Source organism: Tupaia chinensis, unplaced genomic scaffold, assembly GCF_000334495.1.
Source record: "Tupaia chinensis unplaced genomic scaffold, TupChi_1.0 Scaffold000406_1, whole genome shotgun sequence".
NCBI classification, from domain to species: Eukaryota; Metazoa; Chordata; class Mammalia; order Scandentia; family Tupaiidae; genus Tupaia; species Tupaia belangeri.
Genome location: NW_006159908.1, coordinates 191,181 through 207,497, shown reverse-complemented (window position 1 = coordinate 207,497; position 16,317 = coordinate 191,181). Strand labels below are relative to the sequence as shown.

The 16,317-nt window shown below is 38.1% G+C and overlaps 1 long non-coding RNA gene across 1 annotated transcript; it reads right to left on the bottom strand.

Annotated features, from left to right (window-relative positions):
• Positions 1 to 645: 645 nt before the first annotated feature.
• On the bottom strand, positions 646 to 8,629 carry LOC102477754 (uncharacterized). Its single transcript, XR_335382.1, has 3 exons — positions 8,498 to 8,629; positions 1,777 to 1,804; positions 646 to 670 (listed from the first exon to the last, which is right to left on the bottom strand). It is a non-coding gene; the product is annotated as an uncharacterized LOC102477754 (long non-coding RNA).
• Between the last annotated feature and the right edge of the window lie 7,688 nt (positions 8,630 to 16,317).

The window sequence follows — 16,317 nt, the reverse complement described above, 5'->3', positions numbered from 1 at the left end:
TCCTCATTTTTAAAGAATGTGTAATGGCTTTTCGTCAGAAATTATTATCCTTTGAATATGTATATTTCTGTAAATATTCAGTTCTGCCTTGTAAAAGTAAACTGGAATCCTGTCTGACAGCTAAACAGGACATGAGTTTATAATTTAGCATTGTGTTTTTTAAAAAAGCTGTGAATATAATAATAAAGATTAAAACACTACAGGGAGTGTGTGTCTGTGGCAGTTGTAGGTGTTAATTATATTGTCAGCTGGAAGAGTGAAAATCCAACCTCATGAACTTGGCTCTTGGCAGGTTGGCCAAGGGTCTGATTTTTTAAATCTATTGTTATTAAAATGTATTTGTTTGCAGTGTTAAATAGCTTTGCTCTTTTAGACTTTAAAAAATTATTTTGACATGGAAATGCAGATTGAATCAAATTCGCCCCTTTTTGGATCCTAGAAAGGCATAGTTTAGTTAATTCACTAGAGGTTTTTAAAAAGCCAAGTAGTGTGAACTGAATACTTAAAAAGTGTCTAGGGCTTTGATCACAGTGGATAGCCATCAAAAGTCAGAGGATCTCTATTCACACAGGGCACATAAAAAGCTGTGGTTTTGCCTTTTGGCACTTAAAGGTGTTAATCTACTTCAATACTTACCAGTAAATGTGTCCATCAGTTAGGCTTAAATGCTCTGAGAATTATAAAGAAAAAGAAAAAAAAAAAACCTAAGAAACACTTATTCTAATGTTTTATAAGATATAAAATGCAATTTAGCATGTAAATATTTATAGCAATTATGATTTAAAAATAAGAATCTGAGTTTCTAAACGTTTTGATTTCTGAAAACAGAAGAGATTTTTCATGTGGCAAATTTGGTAGTTACTGTTTTAAAAATAGGAAAATTTAATATAGACTTACATGGGCAATCGGCTTACTAATATCTTACAGTCTAATACTGAAAGATTTCGTGGCTGGCAAGTGGCATGGTGGTTTAGGTGCTGAGTTCCCGCATGGCTAACTGTGGTTTGGGTCCTATACGTGGCGGCTTGCTTTCTCACTTTCCTTTTATTTGGTAAAATAATAATAATAATAAAAATAATAACAATAACAAACGGAATGAAATAAATACTTCTTTTAAAAAAGAAGAAGAAAAGAAAGATTTCACGCATGTGCAGAAACAGCATTCCACTTCTTATTTTAAACGAATTATACTGAGCATTAACATTCAGGATGCCTCTAGTCTGCATAAGCCAGATGATCTTTTCAAAAATTTGATTTGATCATTCTTCACCTAATTTTTCATTTAGTGGATTTTTAAAATGTGTTTCAGTAGGATGAAGGTACAATTTTCAACACAGCCCACAGAGCCTTATGGCTTGGCCTGGTACCTACTTTTGTCTACAGATTATCTCACACCAGTGTCTCGCTTTCTGCTGACTTTAATCACATTGACATTAGCCACTTGTAATTCATTGAAAGAGATATGCCCTGCCACATATCAAATTCTGTATCTAGAACATACTTGTATCTCTGTTCCTCCCTCACTTTTTCTTAGATCTTGCCTTTGTCATTTCCTGGGAACATGTTTTTACTGACTGTTCTCTCTCCACCTCCCATCCAGTCTACTTAAATATTTGTGTTGCCTGGACTTACAGAATCAAGATGTTCCTTTCTTTCTAAGTACTCCATTTTTAATTATACAATGATTAGTGAGATTGGTTCATTGACATCTGTCATAGCCGTCTTCTCCTTTAGAGCATACTCTAGGCAGCCAGATACCTTATTCTATGTGCTTACCATTTGCATTCTAGGATCTAGCACAGTCCTAAAATGTAAAGAAAACCAAACAAATATTTGTCATATGAATAAATAAATGAGTGAACAAATGAATAAATAAGTGAAAGACTATATACATTTGATTTTTCACGACTTCAGAACATTGGTCATCTCAATTAAGACTGTTCTTGCAAATAAACATAGAACAAAGTTAGCCGCCACTCTGCCCATTAACAGGAAACCTGCCTCATAGACCCATGCCTGCCAACCAGCTGGCATTATCACTATTATTTTGATGTCATGGGATGTGCCTTGTGAACATTTTAATAAACCTGTAACAACAAAAGCAGATGGTGACCTGAACATATTATAGAATGTCAACGCAGTTCCCATCCTTTCCACAGGTGGACCAAACATAAGGAAAAGAAGAACATAGCCTGAAGGGAATTGCACAAGCCATGGAACAAAGTGGATCTGAATGGGTAGAATAGATTTCACGCCAGAGGTTAGTTTGGCAAAGGCATTTAAGGGAGTAAGAGAGAAGCAGACCATTCCAGACAGGTAGCACGTGAGAAACAAGCACAGATGACAGGAAAGAACATAAGGCAAAAGCAATGTTAGCCAGGAGTGTGTGAAGAGACTAAATGTTCATCGAGAATTAGGTAGTCAGACATTCGTTTGTAAATCTATCTTGTTTCCCTTCCTGTTTGAGGTAATGTTACTGCCAGTTTAAACTCTTCCATGTAGATGACAGTCTGGCATTTAAATCTCTCCTTCTCAGAAGGCACAAGAAATGAAATGAAATGTAGCTATTAAAATACTTTTTTTTCCCCTCAAATCCGGTAATGGTGATAATGTGACTTGGTTTGGCATTTGTTAGTAATTCTAGGAGGTAATGCCCTTCCAATTTATTTGTGTTTTTATTGGCAATGGCAGAGAGACGTTCTTCCTAGACAGTCAAAACAAGATCAAATGTATTAAAATTTGTAATAAAATAGCATTTCTCAACACTTAAGAAAAGGATGCTTGACATGTAAATGTCATCCAATAAAGTTAGTATTTTAAGTTTTCTTTGCTCTTTTGTAAAATGCTGAATTTAAGACTTTTTGCAACACAGATATTCAATAATGATTTCATTGAATACTTTTGAAATTGTCTTTAAAGGTACAAATAGAAATTTATCTGATTAGGATAAGCTAAAACTAGCCTTTACCTGGTGAAAGATAACTGAAGAAATGTTAATTGCCAACCATAACATTTGAGAACAAACATCTTTAAGTCTATTGCTTACTTAAGAAAGAAAGAATATATATTAACAATTCCAGAAAATGAATATACAATGAGAAATTAGAATGCAAAATGGAAAATAGACTTAAATGTGATAAAAGTCATTAGTTCGGATGATAGAATATAGATAATTCTTTCGGACGTCTTCCTTTAATTTAACTTTTCTGTTTCTTAATTCTTTCCTTACGGCCTGGAAAATGCCAGCATTTGAATTTTATATACTACATTAACACTGAAAGATGGCCTTAGAAGTACTGAGCCTTTATCCATTATTCTGATGCTTTGCATAAACCCATCTATTAGATTAGTCTTTGTTTCTCTCTTTTTCAGCCTGTCCTCCATTCAAGTCACATGTAAATTTGATACTCAGCTTTTCTACTTCAAACCCTGCCTTGTTTTCCACTGTGCTCCTTCTGTGCTTGGGACAAGTTCATCGGAAGCCTCTTTCCTGGCCCTATCTGTCTCCTCCTTCCTCCAGCTGGATGTATCCTCCTTCCTCTTCACCTCCTTAACACTTATGCTTAAATCTCATTTCAAAGCTAACTGAATAGAAGCCTTTCCTTCTGTCTCCCTGACTAGACCTTGCCTACCCCACTGCATGATTTCCTGACTTCTGTAGATTTTTCTTCAAAGCAGTTATCACAGTTTGTGTCTCTATTTTTTAAACTATTTTATTATTGCCTCACTTGTGCAAGATTAACTGTGAGCTCCCTTGGTGTAGGATCTAGGTTTGTCTTTGACCAGAGTTCTGAGAATCAGGAGGGTGGTCAATGAACTGAGTGCTGAGTGTGTGACTAAATTAAACTTCTTGAAGGCAACAAACAGTAAAGAATTTGTACAGTTTACTACACTCAGGAGATCTAAAATTTTTAATCATATCAAAATTATTGAAAGTATTCTCAACTAAAAGAATATGGGTTATTACTGTTGCTGGTAACTTTAAATGACACATATAAAATAACAGTAAATTTCCTTAAAATGACCTTTGGAACCAAGCATTCTTCAGAAAATGAAACGTCATTAAATTTTTTTAAGAGGTTTTTTTTTTTGTTTTTTTTTTTTTGTTTGTTTGTTTTTGCTATAGGGCACGTGTGCTCACCAGACAGACAGAGAGAGAGACAGAGAGAAAGCGAGAAATCACCCCCCCAGGAGGGATGGCCACACTGCAATCCCTTCTCCTCCTTTCTCCTCTCGGGATCTTGAGCACGCACACACATGTGCCCGGCGTGAGTTTCAAGCCACCAGGTCCGGGACACGAACCGCGGTAGACTACATGAGAGTCCAGCGACATAGCCATTACGCTAACTGCTGGTCCCTCATTCACTATTTTTAGAAAAAAGGTGCAGGCTGGCCCCTATGGCATGGCAATTAAGCACTATGCTTAGTGAACCAAATCCTACTTGGCTAACCATGGTTCTAATCCCAGTTCTGTAAATTTGAGAAAAATTCTGGTGCATGTGCATGTCGTGTCCTGTGTCCACCCCCACCCCCCTTCCTGACACAGAATGACGAAATGGAGGAAAAGGGATCACAGCATTGCTGCACCCCATTGGGAGGAGTTTTCTCTCTCTTTCACATGTGTGTATGCAGTTAAAAAAATACCACCCTCCAGTGTAAGATAGAAATGAATCTATAAATAATGAACAAGAAGTCATAAGAGGATATTAAATACAATATTTACATGAAAGCTATAAATATTGTATTTATTCAAGTTTCTCATTTATATCAAAAAAAGCCAAAGAGTATAAAAAATGTATTTTCTTTCTTTTACATAAAGAATAGGAAAAAGTCAGCAAGAAGAGACTTAGCAAAGTACCTCAGAATAACTAAAGAGCTTTTAAAACACACACACACACACACACACACACACACACACACACATTATGGGATCTTCTGGAAATTCCAATTAGGAGAATGAGGTAGTAGCTATAACTCTGTATATTCAAGAATTACGTTAGAAGAGTGCTTTTCATTTTCATCATTATGCTCATAAAAGGTATAATGTAGCTTTTGATGCTTATTATGTTTTATAAGGTACAGGGTATTTTATGAGTATATGTGTCTATTAGTTTACTTAATCCTGTATCAGGTACATAAGAAATAAAGGGAGAGAAATATTTTCTAGCCAATGAGAAACTGCCAAAAAAAGCTCTATTTATGTTTTTCTTTAATAGTATTTGTGAAAGATCTTCAAAAAATTCATGGAAAAGGCATATTAGACAAAAATTATACATGAAATTCAAGTTTTTTGCACCAAAATAAACTCATACTTTAATTCTACTTTCTATGAACTGTTGAAGTAACCATGTGTTGAAGCTTTATTTTACTCAATAGTTCATGTCTATTTGCCACTTGTTCTTCCTTGAATAGTCATGGATTTGAATTCAGGTGGAGTGATTCCATGTGAATCAGGAAGAACTAGGTACTATATTATTGGGGAAAAGGTGAAATGTTATAGAATCAAAGCAAAGAGATCCCACACAAGCCATGAAAAAATCAAGAGCTTGAAGTTACTGAACCTCCTAAGTGTTGAGAGCTAAACCAGCTTCCCAGCTAAAATGATCAGAGAAATATATCTGCACTTATACATTACATAAGCATAATGTATCAGAGTAGCAGTATCTATTTCTAGGTTTGTTCTGTTTTGCAAGAAACTGTACAAGCAATAATTATGACCACAACACCATTATTAGGATTCACCAGCCCACAGTTTACAGTACAAATTAGTAATTACTCATTTGTTGCTCTACCCATATTCTTCTATTTCACCATCTTGGTTAAGACTGTATTTATTTATTTATTTATTTATTTATTAATTAGAGGTTTTTGCTATAGGGCACATGCACTTATCAGAAAGACAGAGAGTGACAGAGAGACAGAAAGCAAGAAATCACCCCCCCAGGGGAGATGGCAACGCTGTAATCCCTTCTCCTCCACTCTCCTCTTGGCATCTTGGGCATGCACGCACACACACCTGGTGTGTGAGTTTAAGCCACCGGGTCTGGGACTCAAACCACAGTTGACTACATGTGTCCAGCGACATAGCCATTATGCTAACTGCTGGTCCCAAGACGGTTTTTAGGTTGAAGAATATGAATGTAGATATAGTAAGAATATGCATATATTTATGCAATACTGTCTTTGATACAGGAAGAAGGTCTTTATTGCCCTTCATAATGATAGCTAACTTTTAGGGTGCTTACTAATACTGGCCACTAGGCTCAGAACATTACATCCATTTTCTCATGTAATTCTCATAAAGTTCTATGAGGCATTATTCTATGAAGCATTGTTAGTCATAGCATTATTACTTTATTATTATTTCCCTCTTCCCAGTGAAGGCAATAAGAGTTCAGTTAAACTGTGTCTCCAAGTTCCCTTTCCTAGTAATTGATGAAGTCAGGACTGGAGCCCAGATCTTACTAAAACCACACCAGGGCTGCTTTTTGCCACTAGGTAAACAGTCTTAGTCTCAGGGCACCTTTGTAAGTCATTCTAGGTCAAGCTCTCAACTCTACTGCTATCTGCCTCTTGAAATTTCATCTTCTACTACCCTTTCCCTCAGGAAACACACTCCAAGTACCTGCCTTTATGTTTCTCAAGCATATACTCACTCCTTACTGGTTTTGCCTTTATTCTGCCTCTGTCTGGACTACTCCATTCCGGATATTTCCTTGCCTTCTTACCAAAGCTCTCTTCCTAGAGAAGTCTGCCTTGACTACTAATTTTAATAAAAACTGACCTGCCCCTCCTCTCATCACTTTCCATCAACTTATGCTGGTGATTTAGTGATAGTATTTGCCATTTTGAACATTATTCTAAGTATTTATTTGTTTCTGACTTTGTCGTTGTTCTCTCCCACTAGAATCTAAGTACTACCAGGGCTGGGTCCTTATTTTTATGTTTACCATTGTATACTTGTTTTATGAATGACCAAATAATGCTTATTTGTTTGTATTTATACAAGTTTGTGCTAAATGCTGAAAATAGGGAGATGAATAAAATAGGGATTATCACATAAATAAGTTCATAACATAATTACTAGATATTATAAAAAACACAAATTGTTTTTTCTCAGGAGAATTTGAGGTTGAAATTGATGCCTCAAGTCTATACTCAGTTTACCTCTCAATCAGCGATTATTAATTAGAGGTTTTTGCTATAGGGCACATGCACTTATCAGAAAGACAGAGAGTGACAGAGAGACAGAAAGCAAGAAATCACCCCCCCAGGGGAGATGGCAACGCTGCAGTCCCTTCTCCTCCACTCTCCTCTTGGCATCTTGGGCATGCACGCACACACATCTGGTGTGTGAGTTTAAGCCACCGGGTCTGGGACTCAAACCACAGTTGACTACATGTGTCCAGCGACATAGCCATTATGCTAACTGCTGGTCCCAAGACGGTTTTTAGGTTGAAGAATATGAATGTAGATATAGTAAGAATATGCATATATTTATGCAATACTGTCTTTGATACAGGAAGAAGGTCTTTATTGCCCTTCATAATGATAGCTAACTTTTAGGGTGCTTACTAATACTGGCCACTAGGCTCAGAACATTACATCCATTTTCTCATGTAATTCTCATAAAGTTCTATGAGGCATTATTCTATGAAGCATTGTTAGTCATAGCATTATTACTTTATTATTATTTCCCTCTTCCCAGTGAAGGCAATAAGAGTTCAGTTAAACTGTGTCTCCAAGTTCCCTTTCCTAGTAATTGATGAAGTCAGGACTGGAGCCCAGATCTTACTAAAACCACACCAGGGCTGCTTTTTGCCACTAGGTAAACAGTCTTACTCTCAGGGCACCTTTGTAAGTCATTCTAGGTCAAGCTCTCAACTCTACTGCTATCTGCCTCTTGAAATTTCATCTTCTACTACCCTTTCCCTCAGGAAACACACTCCAAGTACCTGCCTTTATGTTTCTCAAGCATACACTCACTCCTTACTGGTTTTGCCTTTATTCTGCCTCTGTCTGGACTACTCCATTCCGGATATTTCCTTGCCTTCTTACCAAAGCTCTCTTCCTAGAGAAGTCTGCCTTGACTACTAATTTTAATAAAAACTGACCTGCCCCTCCTCTCATCACTTTCCATCAACTTATGCTGGTAATTTAGTGATAGTATTTGCCATTTTGAACATTATTCTAAGTATTTATTTGTTTCTGACTTTGTCGTTGTTCTCTCCCACTAGAATCTAAGTACTACCAGGGCTGGGTCCTTATTTTTATGTTTACCATTGTATACTTGTTTTATGAATGACCAAATAATGCTTATTTGTTTGTATTTATACAAGTTTGTGCTAAATGCTGAAAATAGGGAGATGAATAAAATAGGGATTATCACATAAATAAGTTCATAACATAATTACTAGATATTATAAAAAACACAAATTGTTTTTTCTCAGGAGAATTTGAGGTTGAAATTGATGCCTCAAGTCTATACTCAGTTTACCTCTCAATCAGCGATAGAGTTCTCTCTTCAGTAAGTGCTAATGTGTCTTCATGTATGTAGAACCTGGATGATTTTGGGTGTCAACGTTAGGAATGGACTCTATCTTGAAGTCCTAAACTTGTCTCCTCTATATAAACACCTGGAGAACTTGTAAACAAAACAGGTTCTAGGATCTCCAAGATAACCTGAATTCAGTATGTCTGGGGTGGGACCTAGAATTCTGTATATTTTGAAAATACCTCCCCAGTGTTCTATAGGTGTTGATACTCATCCACCAACTACCAGATAATGCTGCCTTGCTTGGAAAACACTTCTATGTTTGTGCTGGCAATGAATTTTAGGCAAATAGCATAAATGTATATCTCTAAAAGAAGAGTACTTTTTAAAATTTTTATTTATTTATTTCATAAGAGAGTGGGAGTGGAGAGATATTTTGACAGGGTTTCACCGTGTGTAATCTTCCTTCCAGCCTCCCAGCCAGTCAAGATCACAGGTATACACAGCTATGCCCTGCATGTTCAGATCAACCCAGGATCCAAATCCAGACTTCCCACATGGCTCTAGCATCAGGCAGTGGCTCCCTACCACCTGCACAGCTATGCCCCAGATACTTTGTCAACCAAACCAGTTCTTAAAATTGACGTTTGTACTTTTAAAGTAATTTATTCAGACATTGATTTAGTTTGTATTTGTAAATCCTTTCTACCAAAAAGCATAAGGTGCTTTACAAACATTAACACAGCTATGTCCCAGATACTTTGTCATCAGCCAAACCAGTTCTTAAAATTGACGTTTGTACTTTTAAAGTAATTTATTCAGACATTGATTTAGTTTGTATTTGTAAATCCTTTCTACCAAAAAGCATAAGGTGCTTTACAAACATTAACCATAGGACAAACATAAATCTTGACAAACACTGTCAACTAGATAAAATGTTTTTAGTAAATGAAAAACTATGATTCTGCCTTTCAAACTGAATTTCAAATGATATTTCGTGCTCTAGTGATGTATGAATCCATGTGTTGCTTTGCAAGTTATGAGTATCTTGTATTTCGATACTCTTGCACACACTGGCAGTTCAGCATATTCTTTTCCATATAATTCCTTTATCGTTTTTTAAAGTTTTGTTTATTTCTTCAACAAGCATAAAAAGTAAGAGATGACAGAGAGAATGGTATACCCGACAAGGATCCCCACTCTACCATCCACTTCCAGTATCGGTGTCCCAGCTCACAGGCACATGTACCAGTGTGCTTAGGGATATCCCAGAATGTAAACTCCAGATCGTTCCCTGTGGGACCAGTATACCCCCACTGGGCCACCACCTAGCCTCTCTCTTTACTTTTAGATGAAAAGCCACACATGATTTCTATTAAGAAGGTCAAAGGGAATTAAAGTGCTACTTTACCATTTGTCCTCTTTGCCTACCTCAAAGTCATCTAAATTTATCTTTTTGATTGTCTCCAATCATCCTGAGGGACTTTCTTGAATTTTCCTGTTAGGTCAGGTTTTAATCCATGTTCTGTCACGATCTCTGGTAACACTTAAGTTTTTTGGACTTTGGACACAAGAAGGCCTGGTAAAGCCTATAACAGAGAAGTATATTCCTTTCTGCCTCTGATGTTCCTTTCACCACAGTTTTTCTGAACAAATTCACACGGGAGCCACGTTTAGACCTGTCTCTCCACAGTACCTGATTCTCATCTGATTTTTGTTTGTACTACTCTCTGCATTGAACTAACCTTCTCCAAGGGTTGGCCCCATGGCCAGGTGGTTGGGGAGCTAGATTTCACATGGACTCCATGATTCGAATTTTGGTACTGGAGACTTGAGAATTACACTGGGAACATGTGCATGCATGCTCAGGCTCACGACAAGATAGAGAGATGGAGGACAGGGGATTAGGGCATGACCATGCCCCATTGGGGAATGCTTTCTCCTTTTCTCTCTCTCTCTCTCTCTGCTTCTCTATCTCTCTCGCCGGTGAGCACATGCACCCACCAGCAAATTAAAGGAAAAAAAGGAAACAAACAAACAAACAATGTTACACTTCTGAGTCAGGGTTTCAGTTTAGGCCTCCCTTTAGAATCATTTCAGAAAATAACTTTATGTAAAGATTAGTGGTTAAAAACTGTTGAGCGTACTAGGGATGTCTCTGTAGTATATCCACAGTCATACTATACTTGAGATCAGGAACTTAATTGTTTTTTTTTTTTTGAGAGGTTTTTTCACTATAGGGCTTGTGCGCTCGCCAGCCAGCCAGAGACATAGAGACAGAAAGTGAGAAATCACCCCCCGGGGGGGGATGATCACACCGCAATCCCTTCTCCTCCGTTCTCCTCTCGGGATCTTGGGCACGCACACATAAGCGCCCGGCGTGAGTTTTAAGCCACCGGGTCTGGGACGCAAACCGCGGTTGACTATGTGTGGGAGTTCAGCGACATAGCCATTACGCTAACTGCTGGTTCCCAGGAACTTAATTTTTTTTTTAAGAGATTTTTTTTTTTCTATAGGGTGCATACTCTCATTGGAGAGACAGAGAGACAGAAAGCGAGAAATCCCCCCCACACACTCCCGGGAGTATGACCACATCTCAGTTCCTTCTCCTCTATGCTCCTCTCAGGATTTGGGGCATGTATACACACAGGTCCAGCGTGAGTTTCAAGCTGCCAAGTCCAGGACTCAAACCCTAGTTAACTATGTGGGAGTCCAGCATCATAACCATTATGCCATCTGCTGGTCTGAAGAACTTAATTTTAGTGATAGAAATTCAGCATTCAGTTCTCCTCCTGTAATCTTATAGTCTTGCAGAATCTTTAATATGAATTGTATAAAATAAAGTATAAGCACCTTTCATAAAAAAATTAGCAAAAACTAAATCACTAACATTTTTATATTAGAAGTATCAAATTTAGCTAGATAGAGCTAAAAAAGACATTTATTGAGTGATCAGTTCCTACAAATATGTGAGAAAGTAGATAGACATCTTTGCTACAAAACATAACTGGTCATTTTAGTAAGATAAATAACAATGAGGAAGTTAACTCTTTTTTGAAATCTATATGATCACTTCAGAGGGGAGAATGCTTCCAGCTAAGTTCAGATTAATAAAATTAAATACATTTTAAGCATTTTTTTTTAAGAGAGATTTTTGCTGTAGGGCACATGCATTGGCCAGAGAGCCATAGAGAGCTAGAGAGACAGAAAGCGCCTCTCCCAGTGTGTGGGGGGGTGATGGCCATGCCACAATCCCTTCTCATCCATTCTCCTCTCGGGATTTGGGCCATGCACATTCACACACCTAGCATGAGGTTTAAGTCACTGCTTCGGGAACTTGAACCACAGTCAACTACGTGGGAGTCCAAGGACATTACCATTATGTGATCTGCTGTTCCCCATCTTAAGCATTTTTGGGTTTTTTTTGGAGAGATTTTCACTGTAGGGTGCGTGCGCTCGCCAGACAGACAGAGAGAGACATAGAGACAGAAAGCGAGAAATCACCCCCCAGGCGGGATGGTCACGCCGCAATCCCTTCTCCTCCATTCTCCTTTCGGGATCTTGGGCACGCACGCACACATGCCTGGCGTGAGTTTTTTTAAGCCACCGGGTCCGGGACACGAACTGCGGTTGACTACGTGGGAGTCCAGCGACATAGCCATTACGCTAACTGCTGGTTCCCCCCATCTTAAGCATTTTTAATTGGAGTTTTTTCAATGCCTTTAGGATGATTTACCAATCATATTTTTAAAAGAAGAATTCATAATTTAGTACAAAATTTGAACTTTCCCATACGACTATTGGATAGAATTTAGTTGCTGTTGATTTTATATTCTTCTCATACAGGAGGCTATATAGTTCCACATATTTATTTCAAGCTTGACATCCTGAAATACTTGAATTGATGAAAAAGAATGAAAAATTGAATTATGGCTCCTTGATTTGAAATATCATATAAACGTTCTTGGAAGTGGTATTATTAAACATTTATTCCATAGTCAACATTCCATGAAAATATCAAAATGAAGAAAAATAGTACTTTTAGAACATTTTAGTGATTAAATATATTGATACAGTTGTCTTTTATACAGAGACAAATGAATCATTCAGCAAGTATAAATTTCTGCCAACTGTTTTATAATTTTAGAGTTACTTTAAAAACAAAATGTCTAAAGAAAAAAATTAAATTAATCATCAGAAGAGAATTTGTAATACACTTATTGGGAGGAGATATTTATTGATGTTATTATGGCCTTCATTAAGAGATCTTCTAAAAGTATATACAAAAATATTAACATTGGTTATTTTGGAATGATGCAGTTATGAGATATTTTAATTTTATGTTTAATGTTTTTCTATATTTTAAAGGTTTTTTAGTTATAAGTTTACCACTTTAATTAGGAAAAGAAAATTTATACCAGTGTATGAATACAAAAAAAAAAAAAAAAAAAAGAAGCCATCTTTTAGTTGGAAGCTGCTCCTTGGGTTTGCCCTTCCAACCTGCCTCCATCATGATTGTGATCTAACTTGTCTCCCTCCATTCTCCCCTCTCTGTTGACTTTTTTTTTTAATAGTAGAGTGAATATGCACACATACATAAGAGACAGAGGTAGAGAGAAAAGAGAGAGAGAGGTACCATCAGTAGGGTCTCAGCACATTGAAATCCCGTTTCCCCAGCTCTTCAGCTCTTTAGGATCCTGGCATTCAGGGACCAGCAGTTAGCGTAATGGCTATATTGCTGGACTCCCATGTCATTGACCATGGTTCGTGTCCCGGACCTGGCAGCTTAAACTCACACCAGGCACATGTGCGTGTGTGCCCAAGATCCTGAGAGGAAAATGGAGAAGGGATTGCAGCATGGCCATCCCCCCATGGGGTGATTTCTTGTGTTCTATCTCTCTCTGTCTTTCTGGTGAGCACACGTGCCCTATAGCAAAAACCTCTCCAAAAGGAAAAAAGAAAAGGGGAAAAAAAAAAAAGATCCTGGCATTCACAGACACACCCAGCATGCCTTCATGTCAGACACAGATCTGAACCCAGGGTCAGCATGTGGGTCCTAGCCTTGCATTACTGCTGTACCACAGTGGCAGGGCCCCCAGTTAACTTTTATGCCATCCTTTTGCCATACACCTGGCTACTAAGTCCAGCTCACTCTTGGTCACACCGCCACCTCACCTCGTGATCTTCTCATATCAGTAAACTAACTACCGGTAGTACGAACACTTAGAGCTCTTCTACTGCTTAATGGTGATAATAAAATAATAACATTCCTGGATTTTTCTCTTAAGAAATATTTCTCAAATTTCGGGTATTTTAATATCACTTTTTTTCATTTGAGACCTTTCTAAATATTAATTTTTCCTTAAGTAACTGACTTTTAAAATATCTCAAAAATATATTTTTTATTTCCCAGAGCGTGCATGTACTTGCCAGAAATAGAGTGAGAGGGCCAGGGAAAAGTGTCCTCCCAGTGGAGCATGGTCACGTTGTAATCCCTTCTGTTTACCCATCCTGTTGAGATTTTTTTTTTTTTTTTGAGAGGTTTTTGCTACAGGGCACGTGCCCCCGCCAGAGAGACAGAGAGAGACAGAGAGACAGAAAGCGAGTAATCACTCCCCAGTGGGGATGACCACGCTGCAATCCCTTCTCCTCCATTCTCCTCTCAGGATCTTGAGCACGCACACACACGTGCCTGGCATGAGTTTTAAGCCACCAGGTCTGGGACGTGAACCGTGGTTGACTACGTAGGAGTCCAGTGACATAGCCATTACGCTAACTGCTGGTCCCATCATCCTGTTGAGATTTGAGGCACACACACATGCCAAGCATATTTCTCAAGATCCTGGGGCCCAGATTCAAACCACACAGTTGTCTATGCGGAGTCTGGCACTCTTAACCACCAGGCCATGGAGATAAACTGGAAATATTTACTTTAAAAAGAATCTTATGTCCCACTTTAAAATGAAACAAGTACAATCAAAACAAAGCAATGTTTCTACATTTTTGCCACATACCCCCATCTAAAACTCAGAACTTGAGGCCCTCTAGATCTTGACTAAAAAGATATTTTCTAGTAATAGAAAAATTACACAAAATTGAAACTTTTTTCTTGATATAATGGAAAAAATTGAAAATGATAGAAAGGACTAACTCATTATATGAATCAGTGTCCTTTCACACAGAGCTCTTTAAGCAACCTAAAATCAAGGCCACTCCTAGTGAAACTATCCAATAGTAGGCAAATGCAGCCACATTACCGGAGTATATCTATATACAAGCACAGCAGAGAACCACTAAAGAATCACAGCTCTTCAGGTTCCTGAAATGAGTATTAGACATCCCCTTTTAATGATAATGAGTACATTGGGACCAGCAGTTGGCATAATGGCTGTGTCGCTGGACTTCCATGTAGTCAACTGCGATTTGGGTCCTGGACCCTGTGGCTTAAACTCACACCAGGTGTGTGTGTGTGTGTGTGTGTGTGTGTGTGTGTGTGTGTGCCCAAGATCCTGAGAAGAGAATGGAGGAGAAGAGATTGCGGCATGGCCATCGCCCCTGGGGGGCGGTTTCTCACTTTCTGTCTCTCTGTCTTTTTAGAGAGTACGTGTGCCCTATAGCAAAAAAACCTCTTCAAAAAAAAAAAAATTAAGTACATGAGTATGTTAATAACCTGAGCTCTACCAAAGAAGGTGACTACAATGGTTTATGCATTCATAATTGTGTTATTAGAGAGCCATTTAGCCTGGCAAAAGAGACTTAGCAGTAGCATGTGGTAATCACATTCCGATGTTTGAAAATCTGTCACAAGAGATCATAAGGAGACTTATTTGAATTGGTGATAGAAACTAGTGCTAGAATCAGTGTTGGGAAGATGCCCAGGGGTACATTCTGATAAAGTACATGTAAAGAACTTTCTAAAGCCTACAGTGATTTAAAAATATGATTGAAGCACTAATGCCCCAGCAAATAGTGGAGGGCAAAGAATACAAAGAAGACTCTTCCTTCTACACTCTCCCCAAAACAACGGGAGAAAATAATTTCGTAAATAAGGGGACCGCACCTGAATAGTGTCCAGGAAATGGGCTAGGAGAACCAGGTCTTTGTAATCATTTTAGGGAACTCCAAAGCCCAATTTGCTGCCTAGAATTCCTTCAAGCACCTGCTTAATTCCTGGGTTTGTAGAATGCCTGAATGAAGCATATACCCCTATGTCAGTATGGGTTACCTCCTAATGAAGATAAAAAAACAAGACAAAGGCATTCACAGAGCAATAAAGAAGGACTTGGAGGCATCCAAATCTAGTCAACTCAGAATAAACTCAAACAAGAAAATAGATGAAGTTAGCAACAGAAGAAGCAGAAGCACACAGAATGGCTAAATATTAACCATTTAGCAATATAACTATTCACATAATTTTACTCTCTAGAGGAAATAATCAGACAGTTCACCCAGTGGAGGCCAGTGACTACCACCCGGCAGGGTCTGGGGACCTAGTAGATAGCCTAGTTAACATCACTCTAGAAACAGAGTAAAGCACAGGAATTGGCCATCAGGTTGATATTTTCAGTCAGTGAGAACCTAAGCTTCCTAACAAGGTGCCACCATAGCAGAGGGAGCAGGCCCTTCCAAGGAGTGAAGACTGTACACTCTCTGCCTACTCCACCTCTAACTCAAATCCAGCTCAGCAGTAGGTGGATTGATTGCTTTTTCTTTTTCTTTTTTTTTTTTTTTTCATTTGGCAGTGCCTAGGAGCTATCCTGAAAATTATTTTCTGATCAAAATGTGTGGGTACTGGGCTTTGGTGAGCCATTGACAAGTCTTCT